Source organism: Arabidopsis lyrata (assembly GCF_000004255.2).
Source record: "Arabidopsis lyrata subsp. lyrata unplaced genomic scaffold ARALYscaffold_3, whole genome shotgun sequence".
Lineage (NCBI taxonomy): Eukaryota > Viridiplantae > Streptophyta > Magnoliopsida > Brassicales > Brassicaceae > Arabidopsis > Arabidopsis lyrata.
This window is the reverse complement of record NW_003302553.1, coordinates 17,569,113-17,579,971: the sequence shown is the minus strand read 5'-3', so window position 1 is coordinate 17,579,971 and position 10,859 is coordinate 17,569,113. Positions and strand designations below refer to the sequence as shown.

The following is a 10,859-nucleotide window of genomic DNA, read 5'->3' as shown; positions in this document are numbered from 1 at the left end:
CAAAATATAAACTAACTTATGCTTAAACTAAAGATCACAAAACAGAAAGAGAAAATATACTAACCTGTGATTTGTACTGATGAATCTTCATATATAAGCCCCATTTTAGTAGCTAACACTGCAGATAAAAGAAAACACATGTTAGTAACAAACATTGAGAGACTGAGATGAATCTATACTAATCTGACGATATCTATACTATAAATGGCTAACTTAATTAATATGTGAGATATATAAGTACATATATTTTAAAGGGCATATGTGCAAGTATTTTAAAGATCTTAAGCTATTAAAATCTATCTCCTCTTCTGGATCGTTAACAAATTGGACTTGAGTATAGCAGTATAGATAAATCAGTTTTAAAAGATTTCATTGTTGTAGTATAACAACTGCTTTCACGACCAAACTGGCATATTTAACCTATTAATATACAAGATTCTAAAAATAAAAATAAAAATCAATCATGTAGATTTTATTATGAATATGGAAAAGAAAATATATTTTGTAATCTTTTCAGTTTAATGCTATCACACTAAATCAGGCTGAGACGATTTCTTTATAATCATTACATAACCATTTAACACCTTCAATCCTAATCTACAGCTACTCGCCTCATTAGCAAAGAAACATCTATAAGGTCAGTCTTTTAATCTCTTTCAACATTGAACATGTTCATTGACAAATGACATAATTGGAATTATTTTTCCTCAAAAATCTATTTTGTTTTTCAGAATGAAGAGAAGAAAAAATGAAACAGTAAAAGAAAATAACAATGTAATGCAGACACCTAACACAAAGCGTTCTAGGTCTCAGCTACATGATCAAAACATAAATCCAAATCTACATAACCAACAAGATAGGAGTGATGTTCAAGTAAAAGGGATTTTTAATCGATTGAGATCTGGAATAGGTAACATACCAGCCCAGCAGTGTGATTCTGAAGCCTTACAGACAGTAACTGGTCCTTCTTCTTCTGCAGCCATACAAAAGGAAACAAAAGGTATGTAAACATTTATATTCCAACAATATAGCATCTACATATGATGCAAACTAATAAATAACCATACTGGTTTATGATTTGCATCTACAGTTACTTATAATACGAGTGTAAGATCAGCCAAAAAAACAGCAAGGACACAGAGAAGACCTTTTCAAGATGTGTAGAACATTATTAATACATCACAGCTTCACAGCGAGGTTCACCAAACTCCACTTAATCCACATAAGCCACCAGAAAAAAAGGGGAAAAAGTGGAGTCCTCCATCTGTTAATAACAAACAAGGTATACATGCCTCTCAATAATATGAAACTATTACATAAAAAGTATTAATAGATCAACACTGATGGAGTAATGTTTATTTCATGAAGCTGCTAAGGGTATTATACTTATCAATTCAAGAAACACTATGAGGTTCCCAAAGTCTTTGGCAAAGGAGAAAAAAACATCTCACAAGAGTTATGATACAACAATCGAAGAAGACTCTGATGATATCCTGAATTCAAAGGAAGAAACATATATTAATATGAGTAAGTAAAAATCATTAATTATGATATATTTTCTAAACTTAATAAAGCATCCACTAATCAGGGGAAAAAAATATGATAGGTGATTTGGAGGAAACACGTGAACAGGTTTACGAGTGTAGTAGTCCAGATGAAAATGATTCAAAAACATCTGAAGATTATGAAAACATAGACGATATCCCAATCGAAGTCAAACAAAGATATAAGTTTTTATCAATGTTAGATGAAAGTTTGACCAAAGCTTTTGGAGAAAGAAAAACTCCTAATGTTTCTAGCAGAAAGAACAAAAACACAGGTACTACATCATTGGTTTATTTCTAATTATTTTCTTACACAAACTTTACTTATGCTAAACTGTCTTTCTGTTATTATAGAGTATCTAGATCATGGAGATCCTGTCTACTCATGTTCCTACTGCGGTGCTATTATGTGGTATGGAGAACGCATCAACAGACATAAGAAAGTTCAAACCAATTTTTACTCAATGTTGTTTGCAAGGATCTGTGAAACTGCCTTTCCTCCATAATCAACCAGAACTGTTATTTGCTTTGCTAACCAATGATGATGACATGAGTAGACACTTTAGAGAGAACATCAGAGCATATAACATGATTTTTTCATTTACTTCTCTTGGGGGTAAGTGTGATAATTCTGTTACAGCGGGAAGGGGTCCTAATATGTTTCAGATACAAGGAGAGAATTACCACCAGATGGGAAGTTTGAAACCTGGAGAAGGTGAATTTTCTAAGTTTAGTCAGCTATATATAGTTGACACCGAGAATGAAGTTGAAAACAGAGCATGAATTTTAAGGTACATTTTCTAACTCAAAACAAGCAATTACAGTATCCAGACTTTGTGTTTTTTTCTGTAAGTATTAGTGTCGTTGCTAACTAAATTTATATTTCAGCAAAGGAAAATCTGCTGGGAAATATAAGAAGAAGCCAGAGCTGAGAAAATAAATAATTGAGGCGATAATAAAGCTGCTAAATGAAGTTAATCCATACGTTGGTCATTTTAGACAAGCTCGTGATAGGTTTAATACCAATCCTGAACAGAGCTTTCACATGAAAATAGTGAGTGACCGTGTCAAAGATGGAAGAACATATGCAGTGCCAACAGCTTCAGAGGTCGCAGCGCTGATTCCAGGTGATTTTCACATTGGTATGCCAAGTCGTGACATTATTATTGAAGAAAAATCTGGGTATTTACAAAGAATCAGTGAAATAGAACCATGTTATCTTGCTCTACAATACCCTTTGTTGTTTCCAAAGGGTGAAGATGGTTATAGGACAGGCATTAAGAAAGGGAATAACCATGGTAAAAAGAAAAACAAGCCCGAAGAAACTGAGGAGAATGATTGCATAAGTTTGCGTCAATGGTATGCGTATCGTATACAAGAGAGAAAGAATGAACAAAGTATCCTGCTAAGATCAAAACGGTTGTACCAGTAGTTCTTGGTTGATGCTTATACCACCATAGAAGCTAATAGGCTCAAATATATTAAACTGAATCAATCAAGTTTACGAGCTTCTAACTATGATTCAGTTAAAGAGGCGGCAACAGAAGGAAAGACAGATATGAATGAAGAAGGAAAAGCATTTTATCTACCAACTACTTTTGTTGGTGGGCCAAGATACATGAAGAACATGTACATGGATGCAATGTCTACATGTAATCATTATGGATTTCCTGACCTATTCATTACGTTCACATGCAATCCAAAATGGCCTGAGCTGGTAAGATTCTGTACTGAGAGAAATTGTAATTCCGATGATAGGCCAGAGATCATAAGCAGAATGTTCAAAATGAAGCTGAATTCTCTAATGGATGATTTAACGAAGAAACATATATTGGGGAAGACTGTTTCATGTAAGTGATTTATTTTAATAGTTGCGTTAACAGTCTACAATTTAAGTATCTGTTTCTGCTATTTTTTTAAATGTCGTTTAACTAATATTATTATCTCATGTTGTTCTCGAAGCAATGTATACAATTGAGTTCCAGAAAAGAGGTCTTCCTCATGCACATATATTGATATAGATGCATCCAAGTTCCAAGTTTCCAAAACCAGAAGACATTGATAAAATCATTTCTGCGGAAATTCCTGACAAGAATAAAGAACCAGAACTTTATGAGGTCGTTAAAGACATGATGATTCATGGACCATGTGGCGTCGTCAACCAGAATACACCATGTATGCTTGAAGGCAAATGTTCTAAGTTTTTCCCAAAAAAACTTAGAGAACATACTAAGGTTGATAAAGAAGGTTTTCGTTTGTACAGAAGAAGAAAGACAAAGCTGTTTGTGGAGAAGTATGGATTTAAGTGTGACAACGGATATGTTATACCCTATAACAAGAAGTTGCTACTTCGCTACAGAGCTCATATTAATGTTGAGTGGTGTAACCAAACTGGCTCTATCAAGTACTTATTCAAGTATATCACTAAAGGGATGGATAGAGTTTCAGTAGTTGTTGAGCCTAATGAAAAGTCTTCAAAGACTACAACTACTACAGAGAAGTCTGATAGTTCAAACAGTGGAGGCACAAGTAAAAATGAAATACAAGACTTCTTTAATTGCAGGTATAAAATCGTTTAAAATTTTGGTAAATAGTTTAGATGCTTAACTCATTTCTAACTAATACATGTTTTATGACATTGTATCAGATATGTATCAGCATGTGAAGCTGGATGGAGAATCTTGAAAAATCCTATACATTATAGGTCAACGTCTGTTCAAAGATTATCCTTCCATCTACCAGGCAAACAACTATTATATTTTAAAGGTGATGATGAGGTGAAATCAGTTTTGAAAAAATCAGAATTACAGAATTCGATGTTTCTTGCTTGGTTTGAATTGAACAAGCGGTGTCCTAAAGCCAAAGGTCTCACATATACTCAGATTCCGGAATATTATACTTGGGATGGTAAAACAAGAACTTTCAATATGAGGAAGCGACCAAGGAAAACAATCCGAAGGATTAATTATGTCCCACTAATTTATGAGGAAAGTTATTATTTAAGTGTCCTTCTAAATCATCAAACTGGACCAGAAAGTTTCGAAGACATCAAAACAGTGAATGGCGTGGTGTACAAATCGTTCAAGGAGGCATGTTATGCTCTGGGTTTGCTAGACGATGACCAGGAGTATATTGATACAATAAAGACAACCAGTTTTTGGTCTACTGGTAACTTCTTGCGTTGTATGTTTGTTGTAATGCTCCAGTCTACCAGCTTATCTCAACCAGAAGTTGTTTGGGAAAAAACATGGGAACTTCTATCAGAAGACATTGAAAGAAAAAGGAGAGAGTACTTTAAAAGACCAGGTAACTTTTGATCAAATAATTCAGTTTCTTTAGTTGGTTTAAAGAGTTGTTATTTTGCAATTTTAAGTAGACAATTTCATGATTATTCTGTCTTACAAATAACACTGTTTTTTTAAATATTTTCCGGGACACAGAACTAACACTTATGGACGAGCAAAAACAGATGTTGGCTTTAATTTAAAAGAAATCAACAGCATCTTACGAAGCAATGGAACATCTCTAACTGCTTCCAGAACAATGCCACAGTTACCTGATGAGGAAATTGATGATAGTAATGTCTTGATACTTGACGAAAAAAACTACGATCGCAATGAACAGAAGGAAAAACTTGAAGAATCGTTGCAGAAAATAACAGATGAGCAGAAGAGTGTTTATTTCGAGATCATCGATGCTGTTGATAATGACAAGGGAGGTGTCTTCTTTGTCTATGGCTTTGGTGGAACTGGTAAAACTTTTATATATACGACACTCTCAGCTTCTGTAAGATCTAGAGGTTCTATTGTGCTAAATGTTGCTTCCAGCGGCATTGCTTCTCTATTGTTACCTGGTGGGAGAACAGCGCACTCTCGGTTTGGTATTCCAATAAATCCAGACGACTTCACTGTATGTAATATTGAGAAAGGTTCAAATCAGGCAAAATTAATAGAAGAAGCATCTTTGATAATTTGGGATGAAGCTCCAATGATGAGTAAGCATTGTTTTGAATCTATGGATAGGAGTTTCAAAGACATTATTAAAGGTGGTGGAAACAAACCGTTTGGTGGCAAAGTAGTTGTTTTTGGTGGAGATTTCAGACAGGTACTACCTGTGATACATGGTGCTGCAAGAGCAGAAATTTGTATGGCTGCACTTAATGCTTCTTATCTTTGGAATCATTGCAAAGTTCTGAAGCTCACAAAAAATATGAGGCTACTTTCAAAGGATTTGAGTCCAATTGAGGCTAAGGATATAAAAGAATTTTCAGAGTTGATTCTAGCAGTTGGTGATGGTAAGATAGCACAACCTAATGATGGAGAAGTGATGATAGAAATTCCAAAAGAGTTTTTGATCACAAACGCTGATAATCCAATTGAGGCAATAAGCAGGGAAGTTTTCGGAGATCCTAAGTTATTGAAGGATGAAACCGATCCTGTATTTTTCCAACAAAGGGCTATTTTATGTCCTACCAATGAAGATGTGGGTATTGTCAACGATTATATGCTTGATCAACTCGAAGGTTAGTCTCCACTACTCATAATGTTTTATGCTTTTTAAAGATATATGATGTATTATAAAGACATTTTAAATTATTTGTAGGTGATGAACAACTATACCTAAGTTCAGATTCTGTTGATCCTTCTGATATTGGAGGTACAAATAATCTCGTGTTGACATCAGAGTTTTTGAACGGTCTAAAGATATCTGGATTGCCAAATCATGGTATAAGGTTGAAAGTTGGTTGTCCTGTGATGTTACTACGAAATTTAGATCCAAGAGGAGGGCTAATGAATGGCACTAGACTGCAAATAACACAAATGGGTGATAAAGTCATTGAGGCTGTCATTATTACAGGTGATAGAGTCGGAGATAAAGTCCTCCTTCCCAGGATATTGATATCTCCATCTGATACTAAACTTCCGTTTAAAATGCGTCGAAGACAACTTCCAATAGCAGTTGCTTTTGCTATGACCATTAATAAAAGTCAAGGACAATCTTTGAATAAGGTTGGCATCTATTTACCAAGGCCATGCTTTTCTCATGGCCAACTCTATGTAGCTATCTCAAGGGTAACTTCTAAAAAAGGACTGAAGATACTCATAGTGGACAAAGAAGGAAAGCCGCAGAACGAAACGTTGAATGTGGTGTTTAAGGAAGTCTTTCAGAACCTATAAGGCTAAACATTGCAAGAGACAATTGGTTTAAGAGGTAACAACCAATAAAAACTGATTATTATCGTGACATGTTACACTTTACTAATTTCTTATTGGTTGTCTGAACAGGTAGAAGCTGGTATGGAAATGGAAATTTGGTAGTAATCTCTTCAATCTACGACTTCCATTGAAGAGATTATTTTACCAAACTTGGTCTGTTATTCTCTCAATTCTCTTTTAACTCAAATTCATAAATTTCTATTATTAATATCAGCATAACTTTGTTTTAAAAAAGTTTTCATTTACATTTACATCATATTAAGTACAAATAGGTAAACAATTAAAAGTTTACTAATTCAAAAATCATATACAGAATCTAAATATTCTGTTAATTCATATAAACAAGTAGTATTACTTTAATATCTTATCAACCAATTGCAGAATTTAACATACATGTCAACATAGAATATAGTAAAATCATTTTAGAAAAACAATTGACAAATCACGATAAGTGCATATTTAATTGTGGATCTAAATACATGTTGAATCATTTAGACCTCACTAACCTTTATCAGTGCTTTCAGAATCTGGACTGGCTTTATCAGTGCTTTCAAATTTGCCTTCTTTAAAGATGTTGCCTGGTCTGTAAACATAGAATTATCTATCATCAGTACCATATATAATTGTAACTAACAAATAGCAAAAACTAGATCTTGTTAAAAAAATTATTATATTATTTAAGTACATATTTACTTATATATATTTATTTATATATTCTATTATATAAAAAATCAATCATGAATAACAAAAACTAAAGAAACTTCCATATTTGACAGTTTATACAATCTAGACAAATCTAAATCGTTGCGTGTATCTTGAAAAATGTATACTGTATACTTTTGTAACAATTAGCAATGATTCGCATCAGGCTTTTCAAATTTTTATATTTTATATATTCTATTAACGATTCAGTTTCCTTTTCATTTTATTTTAATCCTTTGCGTCTCTTAACCAATATATCTATATATATGCGTTGAGAGATTTTAGATTTATAGAGATATCTTCCCAGTTGAAAGCAAAACAAAATCTTTAAGAAACTATGGAGAAAATGCACATTCTCTCTGATTTGCGAAGACATTCTACAAAGTGGAGGGTTTATGTTAAGATAATGAGTATCTGGCATCATAATCCTCCTTTCAATGGTGATCTAACTACAATGATTCTCGCAGATGAGAAGGTTTGTTTCTAATTCTATTGTTCTGTTTTACACCTTTTTAAAATCATGTTCTAGGGTTGAAAAACTACTTATCTAATTTGTTTGTTTCCTTTGTATAGGGGAATTTTATGGACGCAACAATTCCACAAGGTTACTACCTTTGGAACTTTCAGCCAGGACTCAAACAAGACGTTTGGTACTACATGACTGACTTTCAAGTCATCATACCTCCAAACCAAGTCAGATATTCAACTCTGCCACTTCAGGTTAGGTTTATGAGAGAAACTACCATGTGGCCTGTTAGATCTAAGTCCTGGAACAATTACTGGAACTTTGTTTGGTCTGATACTGTCAGAAATGCTCATGAAGATGATAAAAACTCTGTCTCTGGTAATAATTTGTGAAATTAAATGTTTTATACCAAGATTTATTCTATATGAAGACTTATATGACCATTTTTCTGTTATTTTTACTTAGATGCTATGGGAGTTATCTCTGCTGTTTCCACCATCGGAAGGTTTCCATATGCGTGTCAGAGAGGGAAAACAGACTATGAATCTCGCTATGTCTGCTTCATAATTAAAAATAATGTGTAAGTTTAGTTTACCCTCTGTAAAAGAATTTCAATGGCTGTTCTTAACTTATTTTAAGAAATTGGATTGACTATTCTTTTTGTTTGGAAATTAAACTTTTAATCTAGGGGGGAGACAATAAAATGCGTTGCTGTGGGAAAGTGGTGTGAGTTCTTTGTGAACACTTGGTCTCAGAAAATTAGCGGAATAAACTACAACTATGATAAGATTGTTGCAGTCTTGCGTTTCTGGAGAATATCTTCTTACTGTGGTAGGTTCTTATTATAGTTTTATAAACTGACTTTACAATTTTATTAGTTACATTGACTGAATCTTTTTTTTTCTATAGGAAACAATGTTTTAATGAGTGAATATGGTTGTTCATGTCTATACATTGATCCAATCTTTTATGAACTTGACATTCCAAGTTATCTGTAAGTTAAAAATTCTCTTATAATTGTCATATATTTTGGTTGAGATTCATAGCCTAGGTAAACATAAAGCATATGTTTTTTTGCAGGTGATCATTCAACGATGGATCAAGTGACGAAGAGGATGTGATGATGGAGATGGTTGCTGAGAACTAACATGTTAAGGAAGGAGGGATTGGATGTGCAAGGATTATCAGTTTCTCTTAGTTTATGTTGTTTTTTTAAAAAAATTTCAGAGGGGATGAACTCTGTTCTACAGAGATTAACTCTGTTCTACAGAGATTAACTCTGTCTTTTCAAAAATTTCCTTTTGGTATGAAAAACTCCTTTTGTAATAGACTTGAACTAATGTCTACTCTATTTGTTTCTTTTGCATTTAATCTCTATTTTACTCTATTTCCATATGAAATTTTATTAGCAGCCAACCTAAATTTAAGAGTTGTTTTCTAACAACTATATTGTAATCATAAATGTTAAGCTAAGCTATATATCTAACTATTATATATTGTATATAATTAGCTAGCATTGACATTGATATAAATTTTCATAGCATAATGTTTCGAGAATATACCTTATGTAATTGGTTTAAGATCCTATATCATCAGTCAATCTTGATTGCATGATTTCTTTCCTTAATCTGCGCATATAGTAACAATAGTTAGCTTTTAAATATATGATTCTCATCATATTATTACTTATGAAATATAATCTTTCTAATCTATGTCATCATTACACATATCTTGATCCTATGCAATAGTAATAATCGTATGAACAACTTATCTTTCTAAATCATCTTCTTTTGGCAACATCATCATCTATGTTGATAAGATATTAACATGGCTCTAAAGATTTATGTAGATAGATTTAATTACTTTGTTAAATTTCAAAAATACAATACATCAATTTGGGATTTGTGTATAAAAATTATTGAAATCAAATTTATTGGGTTTGAAACTTACTCAGAAGCTTGGGTTCTTCACAGTCATCTCCCAATGAATCTATTCAAACAGAGAATTGCACAAACTGGAAATCAAATCGACGAATTGTAAAAAATAAAAAGTTCTCTAAAATTGAATCAATCAAAAGCTTACATGTTTCTATAATTCGAAATCTGTGGTAGAAACTTGATAAACAGCAACGATAAAGCTCGATCTAAGCAGTATTACGTTTTCTATTTTCAGATCAAAGATTAGCATGAGATTTTTCTGGGTTTGTTGTTTCATCTCTTTTCATCTCACCGACAATGATTGTTGGGTTGAAAATTATCTGTCCAAGAAAAAAAAAAAAAAAAAAAAACAGTGATATATCAAATGGATCAGCGAAATATTTAGGCCCAATTGACATGTCTATAGCTTTTTATTGGATCACAGATTTATTAACGGAATCGAAAATGGGCCAATAGATTTTTATGTGGCCCAAACATAAAACTTAATTATATATATATCAAATTACAAACACAAATTACATAAAATATTTATACATAAATTCAAAATTTAAAACCAATTTAACACAAAAGAAATTGCTTTAGGAAATTTATTTAAAACATTGGAAAATTGAAAAAACATTTATATTTCAAAAATTACTCTATCTATTTTATTATCTGATACCAAAATGTTTTTTTTTAATAAAATTCACATATTTACATACAACAAAAACACATATTTATTGACAACATCTCTTATGCAACACAATAATTTTATTCCACCAAACAAATCATTTTATAGTTTAAGAAATAAAAATATACAATATAAATCAAAATAATAATTTGGTTTCACAAATATTACTGTGGAAGTCGAAACTAACACAATCGAGATTTGTCTAGGGTTTTAATTTAGGGATACGATTTGCGAGAATTCTCAAAGAACGACAGAATCAATTGATACCAAAGATGGTGTTCTTGATATTATTCAGAAAAAGATGACTTTGATCGTACAAGAGTT

At 32.3% G+C, this 10,859-nt stretch overlaps 1 long non-coding RNA gene across 1 annotated transcript; it reads right to left on the bottom strand.

Annotated features, from left to right (window-relative positions):
* Positions 1–1,391: 1,391 nt before the first annotated feature.
* Positions 1,392–10,180, bottom strand: LOC110229797. The gene is made up of 4 exons (XR_002333186.1): positions 9,879–10,180; positions 9,491–9,556; positions 7,267–7,343; positions 1,392–1,493 (listed from the first exon to the last, which is right to left on the bottom strand). It is a non-coding gene; the product is annotated as an uncharacterized LOC110229797 (long non-coding RNA).
* Between the last annotated feature and the right edge of the window lie 679 nt (positions 10,181–10,859).